We start from the raw sequence: 17,780 nt of genomic DNA on the forward strand, positions 1-17,780 counted from the left end.
CAATGGGAGTGGAATGTGTACTGAGTCACATGAGTTGTGGATAGAATAGTAGTGTGTAGTAGTGTGTTTTGAAAATCCACAAATGGGTGTGGCCTGTATGGGGAGTTGTGGCTTCATGATCCAATTATTTTACTACATATTCTTTTAATGTATAATATACATAATATACAGGCTATAACTCTTGAACTTTTAGCCATATTATGGCTAAAAGTTCAAGAGTTATAGCCTTGAGTCACATTTTAGTCACCTGAAATGTTTCAGTGTTAGTCTATTTTTAGTCGACTAAATGTCATAGGATTTTAGTCGACTAAATCTACAGTTGATTTAGTCGACTAAAATGTATTTTGGCGGACCTTGATGGTGTGGTAATGGCTGATTTGACACATGGCTGAAAATAGCCGACGTATACAAGCTCACAACTGCGACGCGTTGTCGTGCTTGTAGATCTGCTATTTTCAGCATGCAAGCAAGTGTAAAATGACGTGTCTTTTACTTATACTGGATCTCTTGTTCACTAGTCCCTTCCTAACATTTTAGTCTAGTTTTTATTTCTTGACAAAATTGTCAATATATACTACTTTTAGTCACCGTAGCTTAGTTTTCATGTAGTTTCCATTTAGTTGGTCAGTGAAATAAGGTAGTCGACGAACATTTTTCGTCATGGTATTAGTCGAGGAAATCAACACTGATATAGACCGTGTTAAGAGGTAAACCCATGTGTCAAACCCACGCAGTACTTGGGCAACCCGTTGATGTGTGCTTTGCCTACTTAATCACGTTAACGTGCCGTGGTCCTGTTTGCTCGGTCATTTCAGTTAACTGCTTGACGTTTTGCCATTATTAGCAGTTGGAGTACGTGGAGTAAAAAACCTCCGGTCCCAGAGAGAGAGAGAGAGAGACCAAGCCCCGTTCCACTCCCACACTAACCAAACCAAAAGCCCTGGCTTCTTTCCCCATTCCCCCGCTCCTCCTTTTTGCTAGACTGCCCTGGCTGTCAGCGACCCTTCACCCTTCGCTGACCTGTCACCTGCAGACACACACTCCCTGGCTGCCTTTGATGCGAGTGTTTACACGTATATGTACAGTAGGGGTTAATCACACACCTTGAGAGAGAGCGACGTGGAATTCACCAACACAATGAGCTCCACTTAGGCCCGTGTTGTCTGAGGGATTAGAGATTAAAGCACAGGGCAGTATGTGAGGTAAACAGTCCCAGAGGACAATTATTTACCTGCTCCGTGTTCGGGCCGGCGGATGTTGATGTCAACCCCTGCTTTCTTTTCTACTTCGTATTTATTAGGCTCTTTGAATGAATGAATGAATGAATGAAAGGCTGGTGGTGACTGGCTGCCCGTGTGTAAGTAGGTGTGTCCTATACATGTACGCGTCTAGAGATCTAGACCCGGGACACACCTAGAATCCACATTGCTTTGTAACCCCCGTAGTACGTGGTGCGTTTTATTGATTGTAGTATACGTTAAAGGTTTCGTGACATTAGTTTTCTTTTATTTTTATTTTCCATTTGTTTATTTGAGATTTCATGACCTCAATTACACCCACACACACACACTATACTTTTCTGTGGTCTGGGGTTTTCTCGGTGTGTTCTGAAGCCTTCTGAGCTGCAATGAAAACAGGCAAACAGGCCTCAACAACAGTGACATCTGCTGGCAAATTGTTATGTCACATATGGGATCCGTGGACTCTTACATCAAAGTCCACAGGCAAATCAGAGCACTTGTTTGAGCCCAAAAAAAAAACAGACCACAGAAACCCCCCCCCCCCCTCCCCCACACGTAGCCTATACGGTAAGCATGCACACAGCAGTAGGCTATGGCTCCAGTACTCCAGTACACAAGAATGCCTCCTCCTCCATCAAAGAACAGATTTCGCTATAGTGTGCAGTAAAGATGTTTGTCTGACTATTTTAAGTCTACTTTTGTGTTTTTGTGTGTCTAAAACGCTCTATACACTATTTAACAAGTAAGACGCGCAAACGCGGGAAGCGAACGCAGCTCGTGAATTGCAATAACAACAATTAGAATAAATTACGTACTTTTCTTTTCTTTTTAGTTAGTAATTTTTTTAAGTTTGTGTGTGTGTGTGTGTGTGTGTGTGTGTGTGTGTGTGTGTGTGTGTGTGTGTGTGTGTGTGTGTGTGTGTGTTACAGCTGCGCCCTCTGGTGGCGGGCGGGTGGTGTCACAGCGGGACAGACAGACACACACAGACATGATCTGCAGGGTCTCATAGTTAGTGCTCATTGCGTTCGCAACAATAGGCTTAGGCAGGCTATGCAGCTGTTCTGTGTGCATGCCGCAAGGCGCACATGCACACGCGTCAGTGGCGTGCACAGATGGACACTAGGGGGTGCTAGAGCACCGCCTGCCCTTGCCCTATGGACAGCAATGTGCCCTTTTTGGAGAAAAAAATTATATATTTTTGTACTACAGTGTACAGTATGTGGACCATGGTGGAATTGATCAATTCTTGATAAAACAAATCTAATATATTATTTATGCCCCAAAATCTATACATTTCACACTATTAAGGCAACCGGCCAGTTGCACAAGGTGCCCTTTTTTCACTTGAGCACCTGCCCCTCTAAATGTCTGTGCACGCCACTGCGCACGTGTGTGAGTGCGACGTTCCGTGGTACCAGAAAAAAAAAAACATGACACACAGGGCACTATACTAGGTGATTTTTCATTATTCTCTTGACTCTTGCTCAATGTCCGCCCCCCAGAATAGGGACACTATAGGGTTCACGTGGTTACACCGTCATCAACAGCAGGCCTTTTATACCCTGAACCCGGTATAAAAGGGATAGTTCAGCAGCTACGTTGAACTTGAACGTGGCCTTTGGTTGCAGCGGTAAACATTCTATCTGTCACACTGCTGTTTCTCCCAGGGTCTCGGAAGGCCAGAGGCAAATCAACATCAAGATCATTGATCATTTAATCTGGGAAATGGCCCAAAGGTTTTGTAATATTTATTCTGTCTTAAATGTCCTTTTGTAACAAAAACGCGGCCACGTTGAAAGACACGCTCGTAAGAACAGGGGGTCAGTATCCCCCATGATTGCCTCCGAGCCGTGCAAAAGGGCCTGGTATTGTGCAAATGTTAATTGAAACAAGACACTCCCTCAAGAACATGGTCATTCACTGGACTAATTGAAACTGAAATATGACTTGTGCTCATAAAAGCCCTCATTAATTTTCATGACCGGGAGAAAATAGAACAAACCAAAATAAGACGGTATAGACTTCCCCCTCACAGGAAAACATCCACGGCATAATGAATGGACGACGTTGAACGCCGTATCCCCCCCAGAAGGATCTTGTTCGGAAGATTCAAAAAGTACATCAACACTGTCATCTCGTTTTTGGACATTAGGCCCCTGAACTTCTCCCTCTGACCCCAGGCGTGCACGTACTGTTCGCTGGTGTCCAATAACGTGGCCTCCCTTCCCCCTGTGGTATAGTAGAGCTCAATACACTGTGGAACATCAGTGGCCCAGAGCCATCTAATAAGAAGAGTTACGATATTGAGGGGGCAGAAACCGAGCGCTGCTCACGCAGCCCTGGAGAACGGGACTGGAAGCTGGGAGTTTGAAATGCATTGTTTTCAACGAGGGCGGCGCAACCACGCGAATAAGGGCAATTTTAGGCACGTGTGCAACATGCCAACTGTTTTAAAAAGTATTGTACAGTAACAACTAAAGTCTCTGTAATGTTTATGTTGTACAATTTACTACAAAACAATCTCAAATAAAGGGATTTAAGATCATTAGAGCCCATGGGTTCAATGCATTTCTGCCTATACTTCCGGTCCAGGACTTATGTCCCAATTTGTTGTCCCCATTCTCAATAGAAGTCTATGTAGGAGAGCCGCCATTGGACTGAAGCCCCATGAAGTGAACAGAGTTTTCGTAACTGTCTTACTCTATGGCTCTGCAATGGCCTATAGCACACCACCACGCACTCCTGGCTCTATGAAGAAAGATATTACCGTCAGGTCTTATAGAAAGGCTCCTTATGGAACCTAAAGCAAGGTGCGTGCGTGGGTGCGCACGTGCGTGCGCGTGGTGGCGTTCAGTCATGAGCGACAAAATATTGCAGTTTGCAGTTGTTACGGAATACATTAACGTACAATACAAATGTCTGTCTCTTCAGAGAACGAGAAAGAGAGGAAAGAGTGTGTGTGTGTGTGTGTGTGTGTGTGTGTGAGAGAGGGAGAGAGAGATTTATTATTGCATTGATTTTCCACATCCAAACATTTTTCAGAGGAAAAAAACGTTTCAAATGAGACTATCAATTTCCCCACAACACAATGTTTAAGGAAGAAAGATGTAATCTTGTGAGCACTGCACTTATCATTTCTATACAGCACGTGGGCCCTGGTCTGTATCAAACGGGCTACACTTGTCTACAACTTACAGAAGGCATATATCACTACTATACATAGTTGGGTACAATTGCAGTGTTTATTCTTGTGCAGTAAGTAGGGATGAAGGGCCGTGATGGCTAATGTAAAGCTATTGTAGTTTATGGCTCGCTAAACACTTTCTCAGTGAGTGTCATTCATCAGCTGGTAATGGACAATTGCCAAGGTCATCACAGAACCATGCAGTAAAGAGGAAGTGGTTCAGGATGGCTTGGTTTGAGCACAGTTTACTAGGATATACTTGGGTCGGATAGAATTGGGCTGCAAGGCTATTTAGATTTCTAGTGTACAACGTGTTGGAGTTGCAGTTTTAATAAGGTTAATAAGGCGCAGTAAAATAATGTAAAACAAGTATAGGACATGCTGTCTCTTCTTTCCAAGCATTTACACACACTGCAGAATCCTGTCGGGAATGCAAAAAGTCAAATTCTACATTTTTACACCCTGAATCTTTGGGGGTGCAGTTACAGTATAGGGTTAGGTTAGTGTTTGGGTTAGTGTGTCGGGACTAATGACTGTCGGACTCTTGGTATGTCGGAAACAAATGTTTGGTTCTATGTCACTACTAACTACTTAAATTAATAAAAGAAACCAGACTCTTGGGATGTTGCGCAAACAAACTCCCCCGAAAACCTCTGAAAGAAAGGGAACAAAGAGCCAGAGAGAGAGCAATGAAACACGGGGTGTTTTAGAAGGGAAGTGCTTCCCTTGGAAGAGAGGCGTCGGTATAGCAGGAGGGAGGGAGTCGGATCCCCTCCGTATACGAGCCGTCCAGGGTTGCTCTTTGCACAACGTCTCCATCCCTCACTCCCACTGGAATCTGATGACAAACTAGGTTTAACCTCCCCAGCTATGAGGCGCTGGCTCCAGCTTCTTATTGCTCTGCACAGGGTGTGGGAGTCAGTTTTCCAAACCGAGAGATGAATTGTTGTATAGTGTGGGTCATGATTCAGGGAACAAGATGGTATAATATGGAGGGATGCTTCTCCCCGGTATGCTGAGTGGAGGTGACTCACCTCCACTGATCATCGGGTCATGAAGAGAGCATTATGCTGTAGTGTTGTTTACTGGTGGTTTTCAACCCTTTTCATATCGAGGCCCATTATTTATTCAGCATTTAAACCACGGACCGTCATTTGATGACATTTACTCGGACCGAAGACGTAGAATATTTTGTATGCCGTTGGGGAGGATTTATCCACAATTCCACGCTGTATTGATGTCGGGAACCATTAGGAGAGATAACAGGGCAACCGGTCAAAATAAAATAAGTCTTTATTCTCTAATTGCGTAGACTTCTTGTATATACATTTAGTAATGCAGATGTTTAACAGTAATTTAACTCTTGAGAGTGTAAAATGAAACCAAATGTCCCATTTGGTACACTCTCAAAAGTTAAAGATCTATAAGGGTCCATTTGGTTAACAAGTCTCCATCATAGCTGGGGACCAGCTGGAACCCTCTCGAGGACCACTGTTTGTTTGAAAACCACATTACATGACAATACAAAAAAAAACCAAAAACACTTTGCTAAGTGGTGTTTTAAAGATCATTCCTAATGTAAAATCTCTGTCAGGTTAATTGGCGTATGTACTGTATTTCGTGAAGACATATGCAGTCGACAATCCATGCATGACGCTGTTATTTATCTTGCATGTGTGATGTGTGCTACCGTTTGCCGATCTCTGAACGTTGCATCTTGTCCAAGAGGATCCAACTAACTCAGGCCAGGGGGAGCACATACAGTACAGGAAAAAACCCAAAAACAAGCCCAATTAGAAGCACTTCAAAGCGTTAGATATTTCAGTGGCTTTTCCCCTGGCATTTCCACTATAGCGCCAGTTCTTTCATCTCGGCCCGCACTGCAGGCCCTCGAGGGTATACAGCACTTTGGATGGAGCCAGGAAGTCATTGGTAATACCGCGTTGCCTTCTGCGATGTGGGACGAGTGGCGGCTATAAGCGTTCACCCCAAGGTGAAGGACCGCTCTCTGCATGACGGCATTATAGTCACCTTCGCCACATGGCGTTGTTTTTCTTGTCGGAGGGAATTTACATTTTCTTTACCTCTGGATTGAAGACTTGTTTATTGAAAATGAGCGGAGAAGCGAATTCCTATTATATATTGGGTTTTTTTTGGGGGGGGGGGTAACCCCCATGCTACTGTATAAAATAAACTCATCCTCTCTCTCTCTCTCTAAACCTCGCCGGCTGGTGCCACGAGCTATCCTTTCACATGACAAATCATTCATATTTCCACCCTCACAGCGTTTCCTCCAAAACCACTCCATAGACAAAAGAAAGTGAAAAGTGCTGATGCTGCGCGAAGGATGGTGTTTTCGTAAAAGGGCTTCGGCGTCTCTGTCACAAAGGCTGTCGCACACACACACACACACACACACACACACACACACACACACACACACCACTATCCATTAGCTTTCTGTGGGACAGAGGAAGTGATCTGGGGGCCTTATTGTGTGCTTGGCAGACCTGTGTGTGTGTGTGTGTGTGTGTGTGCTTGCATGCTCGCGCGCTTGTGTGTGTGTGTGTGTGTGTGTGTGTGTGGTGTCAGGGCTCTAGTCTGGCTTAAGGAGGTGTTGGGGAGCCTGTGTGGGGGTCTCGAAAGGAAAGCTTTGGCTCCATGGGGACTGTCCTACGATCTGGCCCCTGGCTGGCTGGCTGGCTGGCAGGGAAGGCAATAGGATGGGGCTGGGAGACCGGGGGAGGAGAAAGAAGCAGAGAGAGAGAGAGAGAGGAGGCGCTAGGCCCAGCTCTTGCCCTCTCGCTGACAGGATCTGGTCAATGTCCTGCTGCCGGGGGTCGCGGCCTGGCTTACGCACACAAACTTATCTCCAGTGCATCTGCCGGGCCGCCTGCGCAGTCAGGCTGTCTCCGCGGCGGGCCGCGGAGCATTTTCCTGTGCTGGGGGCGAAGGCACGGGAGGGAGGGAGGGAAGATGGTGGGAGGATTGAGGGAGGGAGGGGGAGGGAGGGGGTGGGCTAGGGGGGGGATGCACTGAGGGGGAGAGAGAGAGAGAGAGGCGGGGGGGACAAAGCATGAGGGGAGAGTGAATGGGAAACTGGCTATGTGGAGTCGCTGCCAAGTCGCTGAGCTATATGGAAAACACGAGCCGCCTCCAGGGTAACGGGACCACTTCTGAATTTTCTACAAACAAAAATAGCTCTGATAGTCTGATGGCTGCGACCTTTCTGTTTCTCTCTGGCCCCCGTCGCTCTCTCTCTCTCTCTCTCTCTCTCTCTCTCTCTCTCGCTTGTCTGTCACGAGGAATTCCCACACGAACGACGAGCCCCAATGTCCGAACCTAATACGCCTTTGCAGGATCTTTGAGCTATGATATCCTCTACTGTGTGTGTGTGTGTGTGTGGAGCACTGGGGTGAGGGGGCGGGGCGGCATCGAAATCTAATAATTGAGCGAGAAAGCTCAGTGTATTTATCATTCCTTCTCTCTTCGGACGGAGACGACCTTGTGGTGACCAATTGTGTGAACCTCGATCGAGGTCCCATTGGTGGTGAGCCATTTCATCATTGAAACAGCATGCGCTCCCAATTCTCATGACCTAATGTGTCGTAGAATGCCTGGAAGTTTTGCTGCTTGCTGTGTTTTTTATCGTTCTCTCTCCCTCTCCACTCTTTCTCATCAACAGCACACAGTGAGCCATAACAGATTCTGCTTTAGCAGAAGAGGAAGAAAAAGAAACAGACACTTTTAAGTTGTTCTGACAGCGCAGTCTTCCTACTATAAGTAATTGTGATATAACATAACGGATCATTGGATGATAAAATAAAAAAAAGAATACGTTTGATGGAAAGAAATAACATAAATGAACAAAACTAAAATAAACAAGTACATTTATTTATGAATGGTCTGTGGGTTAGTGTGGTGCAAAGTTTCACTATGGGCTCAGAATTGGCATCAGTAAAAGTGCAGAATTCAAAATATACTAAAAGTAAAAGCACCCATTATGCCGAGTGTCCCATTTCACAGGTTCCAAATGTAGGGTGCGTTCGGAAATGCGCCCTGAACGCACTGGTGTGCTCTCTTGTCGTTCGTTTATTCAGTGCACTCGGTGCGCATTTCCAAGCGCACCTGTATAATAACTTACCGGTACACTATTTTTGCCGGGGATTTTCTTTCAGAATAAAGGCGCTAGAGTGCCAAGCAGATGAGGCACGTTTTACTCTGAAAAGCTCAGCCTTCTAATCCATTTCCCCCCCAAAACCGGGATGTGAAATCTTCCATTACTACCTCGTGCTAAACAGTCTGATCTCTCTTCAGAAGCGTTAATAGTCTAAACATGATTAGATTAGATTTTAGTTTAGTCATAGTCTTTGGAATACACATACACACATTTTAGTCATCTGAAATGTTTTAGTTTTAGTCGACTAAATGACATAAGATTTTAGTCGACTAAATCTACAGTTGTTTTTGTCGACTAAAATTTATTTTGGCGGGCCTTGATCGGTGTCGTAATGGCTGATTTTGCTCAAAATAGCTGATCTACAAGCTCACAACACGGTGCAGCGTGAAGTGTTGTGTGCTTGTAGATCTTCTATTTTCAGCATGCAAGCAAGTGTAAAAATGACTTGTGTCTTACTTATACTGGATCCTTTGTCCACTAGTCCCTTCCTAACATTTTAGTTAGTTTAAATTGTCAATATATTTAGTCTTACTTTTAGTCATCGTAGCTTAGTTTTCATGTAGTTTCCATTTAGTTTTGGATGGACATTATTCGTCATAGTATTAGTCGACGAAATCAACACTGTTATGTAGGTGCATGGCGAGGCCCCAGGGAGCGCTTGTTTTACCCCACCGACTACTACGAGCAGGGCGGAGCTGGTTACAACTGATACGTTCTGCCGATTACAACTGAGGTTAAAAGACTGAGGTTAGTGTTAGATTTACTTGCTTGGTCAAGATGAACACAGCAGAGCGCTCCCTACCCCGCTGACAACCAATCACAGGCCCGCCATCAAAGAATGCAATCGCGTTTTATATCATTAAAACGTCTGAGGCACCCCGCGGTTTAATTTGAGAGGAGTCCGTGTGTATACATCCTAAATGTTAAAATAGCTCATCTATAAGTGTTGTGAGCTTGTAGATCGGCTTTTTTATGTTTTGTAATGATCCAAATCTACAAATTAACGAGTACCTAAAGTTTTCTAATAATTGTAGTGGAGTTAAAAGTTAGATGTTTGACTCTGAGATGTAGTTGAGTAAAAGTACGTATACTTTTTAATTAAAAAATAAACGAAGTAGAGGTACCTTAAAATTGTACTTGAATACAGTACTTAAGTAAATAGTAATTAGTTACTTTCCACCACTGTCCGGACCAGTGGTCCTTGAGGTGGTTCCAGGTGGTCCCCAGGTAAATGATGGAGAGTTGGTAACCAAATGGACCCTTATTAGATCTTTAACTCTTGAGAGCTTCAAATGAAACCAAATGGACCCTCTCAAGAGTTAAATTATTGTTAAACACCTGCACCAATTCATTTTCAAGAAGTCTGCACAATTAGAGAATGTAGATTTTTATGTTATTTTGATCAACGTTTGCTTGTTATCTCTCCTATAATGGTATACCACATCAATACAACATGGCATCGTGGACAAAGTCTTATCCAACGACGACAAAATATTCTCGATTGTTGCGTCTTTAGAGGCTATAAATCTCATCAAATGGAAGTCCGTGGCTCAAACGCGGAAATAAATAATGCAGGGCCTTGATGTGAAAAGGGTTGAAATCCAGCACTGTTTCATGGTAATCCCGCAGCCTCGTAGCATCATAGATTCTGCAAAGCCCTACATGACAGCATACCTGACACTGACACATGCACACACCTATACAGACCTTCTCCGTCCCAGCTCCCCTCATCTGCTCCTCATTGAGAGCACCGTTAAAGCAAAACCTTTAACACGCACCGGCCATGGAAGCTAAAACCCCATGTCTGTTTACAAGACAGTTTAGCCCATGTGACCTCGAATACTAAATATATTCTGGGAGCAGCAGAAGGTACAGTATAGCAAAGATCTGCAAGGTCGCATTGCATTTAATTTGTGACGTGTAAAATGGTTATTTTACTTCATTCGTATCCCCTTTTTCTCCCCAATTTAGTCGTTCTGCCTATTGATTTCTCCCCACACACATTTTTGTGTTGCAGTGGCGTGCGCCGACATTTAGAGGGGCAGGTGCAGAAGTGAAAAAAGGGTACCTTGTGCAGTGCGCGTGGAACCGGCCGGTTGCCTTAATAGTGTGAGATTTATAGATTTTGGGGCATAAATAATATATTAGAAGCTTTTCATCAAGAATTGATCAACGTCACCATGGTCCACACATACTGTACACTGTACAAAAAATAAGAATAAAAAAATCAAAAGGGCACATTGCTGTCCAGAGGGCAAAGGGCAGGTGCTCTAGCACCACCTAGTGTCTATCTGTGCACGCCACTGATGTGTTGTCACTGCTGTTGTATATCCTACCGACTCACCTGCCAGTCAGGAGCCCCCACCGGGAGGATGTAGAGCCTCCCTTCGTCCTACTGACAGGTGCCGCCTCAGCCCGTAGGAGTAATGCGTGGAGTGACAAATGTCACCCTCTCCTCCGCCCTACACACAGTACTTTCCTCCCCCGAACTTTGGCCATTGTGTTCGCATAATAGGCGCCACGTCCAAGACGGATGCACCACGTGGATGAGTCGGTCGTTCTCAAACATTTCCATGTCAAGGACCACCAAAAATGTAATGTAATCGGCCGCCGACCCCCCCCATCTGAAAGCAAAGATTTTAGTTAAAAAAACGTTCGCTCGGCCCAGGCGGTGGCGTAACCGTCTGGGCACCCGACTGGTAATCCAGTCGCAGTGTGCCGCGAGTTCGACTACCGAGCCCGACACGGCCTTTACTGCATGTCTTCCCCCATCTCTCTCCCGTTTCCTGTCAGCCTACTGTCTGTCCCTTAAAAAAACCCAATAAAAGGCGTAAGCCGCAAAAGAATATCTTTTGAAATAATAATAATATATACAATCAAAGATTTGGGCCACATTTTCACGATTTTTCAAAAATAGCAGATCTACAAGCTTGTGAGCTTGTAGATCTGTTCTTTTTCTATAGCCAAAGTATAACGATGCTTAAAACACCAAAAGGGGTTCCCGTCCTGAATTGAAAAGCAACGACAACATGACTTTGACAACAACACACACATACAGTGATGTTGGATTGCCGATCGCAAGTTGCGCATCTCTGCAATTACACACCGTATCAAAATGAATGGAATCCAATGGCTTCCTGAAAACCTAACAAGCCACTGTATGTTTAGTAAATGAGTCAGTCTGTATAGTGATGGTACTGTATAAGTGAGCCTCAGTGGGTGAATAGGTAGATAGACTCCTGACCTATCTATGGGCCACATGGCTCTGGAACCATTCGTTCCTAAGGCTATACTTACTATAAGGCTACTTTACTTATTATTGAATGGCTGTAAGCAATGCTAAACATGCCAGACCCAGACCACAGTAGGTTGCTTTACGAAGAATGCACAAAAGAAAGGAGTACAGGAATAAAGGAGGTGGTGACCTTTTAAATGTGTGTATTCTGTGAGTTGTGATATTATAGGCCTTTAGTGTATTGTGGATATGCGTGTGCGTGTGTCTGTGTGCGTGTGCGTGCGTGTGTGCGTGCGTGTGTGCGCGTGTGTGCGTGTGTGTGTGCCATGACATGAACAAGGTTGAGCACCAACCACTGACATAGAAACATAGGGTTTTCAGAAAACTTTTAGAATCAGCCTCAGGTCTAACGTGTCGGCCATGTCAATCTCCCTTGTTGATTGTGTTGCATTGATTTGAATTGGTGTCTGCCCTGAACAGAGCAGTAGGTCAGTGACAGGTCTGTATTGTGTGAGTGAACGTGTGTGTGTGTGTGTGTGTGTGTGTGAGTTGGTGTGTACGTGATCCTGTGAGGGTGCCATGTATTGTGTTGTGTCTGCGTGTTGACCTACAGCATACAGTAAGTGTACACCAGTGTGTGTGGGTGTGTGCGTGTGTGTGTGTGTGTGTGCAATCAGTGTGTGCACACGTTGAAATGTGTAGCCGCACCAAGCCTCGCCCAAAGTAGGAGGAGAGCACTAGTGCACAGAAAGCACAAGGCAGGGTCAACACTGTCTGAACCAGAGAACAAGCTGTGCCTGGCACCATCATCACACACACGCACGCACGTGCGCACGCACACAAACTCAAATACATGGTATGCACGCGCGCGCGCACACACACACACACACACACACACACACACACACACACACACAAGAGCAACCTTGAGAACTCCTGCCAGGACAGAACAGAATGTACATTAAGGAGGCTCTCTCTCTCTCTCTCTCTCTCTGTCTCTGTCTGTCTCTCTTTCAATCTCTCTCTATCTCTCCCTCTCTCGTCGTTACTCCTCCCATCATCATCATCATCATCTTCTTCTTCCCTATTTCCCTCCCTGCTACAGTATATATGCCCTGCTCTCCACCCTGCTATACATACACATTGCGACAGCAATACCTGGCATTCACCCACTTCTCTCTCTCGTCGTCGGCACAAAGCAGCCACAGCTGTGGCGCTGATTGGGAGGCAAATCCCAGCCCTTCCTCGTTAGGGCTATTGGCTTCCCACCATGCAGTGGCAGCTAGTGGCACTATGCTGTTTGCTGCTGCAGGGTTGTTCCCCAGTGGTACTACCAGTCCACGTACTGTACTGTACTGTAGTGTAGGCAGGACGTGAGAGCAGCCAAGTGACTGAAGTGACATTGGCACCACTTGGTTCGCTGTAATGTTTGCTCCTTTATGTCAATAACGGGTTAAGGTTGAAGAGCATGGCACACACTCTTTCGCATGCACGCACGCGCACACAGACACACGCACACAGACAAACGCACGCGCACACACACACACACACACACACACACACACACACACACACACACACACACACACACACACACACACACACACACACACACACACACACACACACACACACACACACACACACACACGCATAATATGCACAATACACTAAGGCCTATAATATCACAATGCACAGAATACACACATTTAAACCAGAATCAAAGATTTGAGTTAAAAAACGTTTGCTGGGAAAGAATATATATTCAAAGATTTGCGCCACATTTTCACGCTTTTCGAGTGCCGCGCTACGAGCTTGTAGATCTAAAGTATAACTTAATGCTTAAAATAAACTAAAATGAATTAAAACTTAGTTTAATCGCTGTTTTGACTTTGAGAGCATCGGGAGCATACTTTCCTTTTATTGTTAATGATGTTGTCAGGGAGCACTGTTGGATGCTGCGTGTATTATGAACACAGCACGGTGATTTGATGAAGAATGAGGTGTTGAACAGTCGGCACAGGACAATGACTGCTGTGGCAGAGCAGTGTTGTTTTTGGCAGCAAATTTCTATTTTAGTTTAGTCATAGTCTTTGGACTGAAAATTCATTTAGTTTTAGTCACATTTTAGTCACCTGGAATGTCTTAGTGTTAGTCTAGTTTTAGTCGACTAAATGTCATAAGATTTTAGTCGACTAAATCTACAGTTGATTTAGTCGGCTAAAATGTATTTTGGTGGGTCGTAATGAGTGTTTTTACACTTGCTGAAAATAGCCGATCTACAAGCTCACAACGCGTCGCGTTGCGACACGTTGTGAGCTTGTATTTTCAGCATGCAACCAGGTGTAAAATGACTTATACTGGATCTCTTGTCCACTAGTCCCTTCCTAACATTTTAGTCTAGTTTTTATTTGTCGACGAAATTGTCAGTATATTTAGTCTTAGTTTTAGTCATCGTAGCTTAGTTTTCATTTAGTTTCCATTTGTTTTTGTCAGTGAAAATAGGTAGTCGACGAACATTTTTCGTCTTGGTTTTAGTCGACGAAAACCACACTGTGGCAGAGACACCTTGGCTGGAATTATAATGAAATTAATGTCCTGTACCTCTCCTTGTTCATCTTCATCTCCGTCTGCTGCTGTAATAATCGTCCCACACCCTTTGCCATTGAATGCATTCACACACCCGGATGGGGTGGCCTTTCATTGCCCCCCACCCCATTGATTTCCTCAGTATGACAAACATTCATTTTGTGTGTTCAATTAATTGTTAAACAGACTGGGTAGCTATAGCTAGCTGGGTAGTATTCTCATTGGGACCAATACAAATTAAATTACGACCAAAATGTCATGTCTAGAAGAACACAGGAATTAACAAGTTAAACAAAACTCTTTGCAATATTTGAACCCAAAAAGACAAGAAAAGACTAACAAAGAATTACCAAAAAGATTAGCCAAAGATAAAATAAAATAAAAACTAAACTTGCTAATGGAAACAAATAAGGTGTCAGGTTCTCCAAGGACAACACAATAAACAAATTAAATGACTAGCACTTTAAAAGTACGTGCGTCTACCGAATCGCACAACACTTTGCTCCATAACAGGAGGGAGATGGATACAGAAACTAGCCAGTATCTGTATCAAGGTGAGGTCAACGCAGCATTTCAACAATAGAAGCAGCCCCAACCCAACACATCTTCAGACCAAAGCACTGAATGTATATACCATCAGCAGCACCAGTGAGACTGGACATGGCCCTCTATTTAGGACTGAGGATGATTCTAACAAGAATGGCTTCTAAATCCTAAACGTTTTCTGAAAAACCATGTCAGTGGGGCTCAAACTATTTCATGTCAAGGACCCCCCCCCCCCCCCCAGAAGTAAAGATTTTAGTTAAAAACTTTGCCGCGTGTCACTCCCCATCTCTCAAAAAAAAAAACCTTCGCTCTGATTTGCACCACATTTGCCCCGAATTTTCTAAAATCGCAGATCTATATGCTCGTAGCTATGAGCTTGTAGATCTGCTATTTTTCAACAGCTAAACTATCAAAGCATTCAAAGAGGTAGGAGCACGCACCAAGAGTAGAGAGGTGCTGCTGACCACAGGATATATATTTTTAAAAGGAAAGGAGAGGTCGCGCAAACTCGTATAGTCCCGATGCCAAAAAAAACCGTTTTTATTTTACCAATGTTTCGACAAACCGGTTGCCTCTGTAGGGTATGAACAGCTAAAGTATAACATAACGCTTAAGTTGGCTTAACACACCAAGACCCAAGACCAAAAACACTGAGGGATGATACTAGTCCAATCAATACCACTACGGTAGCACCAAACACAGAGCCTATATATATATACAGTATAGCTTTTAAATATACTGTGCGATGAATGAACGATGGTTCCATACCACTACAACAGGTGTACTGCATGTACAAATTACCGTGAGCCCATATAAATGTAAAAATGTTGCACTGTAAAAAGCAGCGGGCGAAGTTGCCATTTTCTTGTTTATTAGCCTGGGGGATCTGGCGAGGACAATAATTGATAGCCATATCAGGATGACTTTGACACTTCATCCTTATCTGCACTGCTATCAGGGATGGTATCCACCACTTCAGGACTGGGCAGTATAGCACTATAGCTTATCCCCAAGAAATACCATTTCACACACGATGAACTTAACCCCCTGTATAGAGGGTATGTGTGCATGCATGAAGTGAATGGTGAATCGAGTGGCAAATCGACAGGCAAAGTGAGTTTAACATTGTTTAACCCATTTTGGTGTTAGCATCATGTTATGCTTTAGCTATGGAAAAATAGCAGATCTACAAGCTCATAGCGCGCCACCGAGTGGCGCGCTACGAGCTTGTAGGTCTGCTATTTTTGAAAAATCGAAGAACCACTGACATAGAAACAGCTTTTTCAGAAAACTGTCAGGATGTAGAAGACATTTTTAGAATCTGATCTCAGGTCAAAATGGGTTAAAGTCATTTAATGCAATTACCGTAGATGGGACTTTTGTTTGAATGGGCTGTCAAGGCCAGAAATTTTTTTTGCCACTCAGTAGGCATTCCTGCATAACTTCCGGGTTTGATGCTGATGTCACGCGCATATACCCTCTATTGGAAATTAAAATGACCGGTAGAATCGGGGAGCAACATTAATGAACCCAGATATTAACGTTGAACGTGGACATGATGAAGTGGTGCTGTAGGTAGGCTATACATAACCAGATATCAATGTGTACGTATTATTGTACGATTGTTAAATTCTACCAATGACATCAACTCGTCATCACTACGATGGAAACGAGCTTTATTGTATAATACGTTTTGCCTTTGTACCTTTTTCAAACGGCTAATAAAGTCTCAATCAATCAATCACTCTTGCTGTCTGATCAACACTCTACTGTCAATAAATGCAAAAACAGCTTAATAAAATAATAGAAAATAAAATGACTTTCACCTCTGGGTGATTCGGGCACAAACGCATCTAGGTCTACTGTATAGCCAGCCAGAGAAAAGCCATTGTGAATGTGTATCTGCGATTCAACGGGTTGTCTGTCTGGGGGTGGGTCTGACTTAATTTAATTGGCAGGAACCCCTTTTTGTGTTTTAAGCCGGCCAAATACAGAAAATTCTGAGGGTCCTTGACATGAAGAACGTTGAGCACCACTGACATAGAAACATTTGGTTTTTCAGAAAACCGTTAGGATTTAGAAGCACATTTTTAGAACCGACCTCAAGTCTAAATGGATTAACAGTTCCCTGTTCCTGTGAAAAAGCCAATGTTGTTGTCCCTTTCCCCCCCCCCCTAGCCTGTTACAGTGCCTGGTGCTATCTCACCACCAGCCCACTCTGTCTGTCTTACCCACACACAACCCCCCTCCAAATGAATACAAATGAGTGTTTTCATTCTGAGCTAGACGCCAAAGTATGTTACCGAAAACACTGGTTTTTCTACTCTTAAAAGGAGCAATCTTCATCACCAAGAAGAATAAATATGGGAAACTCTCGAGGATGCAATCATGTTGTGGCCAATTTGCTTGTAATGTCTGCAATTTACAATTATTATAAAGTGCTCTAGCAGGAGTCATTATAATAACACTACAAGAAGGACCATTTTCTTTTGGTTAGAAAACAAGTCATTGGTGCAGAGCTGCTTGGGTAGTACACACAGTACACAGTATAATTATGCTCCTTGTGCAGGAGTTGCAAGGAACCAAGTTTAAATCCGACTCCCATCATGTCTCGCGTGTCTCTCCTGTCTCTCTCTCTGCCCGTGGTTTTCTGTCTCTATACTCACCTATCTAAATAAAGCGTAAAAATGCCAAATAATAATCTTGAAAAAAACGAAAACAATTCTTTGGTGACATCACTTTATTTTTTTTATTTTTTAATATAATCATTTAAATGTAACACTAAGCTTTACGTCATCAATTGCA

Source organism: Protomyctophum parallelum (assembly GCF_964188405.1).
Source record: "Protomyctophum parallelum genome assembly, chromosome: 14".
Taxonomy (NCBI): Eukaryota; Metazoa; Chordata; class Actinopteri; order Myctophiformes; family Myctophidae; genus Protomyctophum; species Protomyctophum parallelum.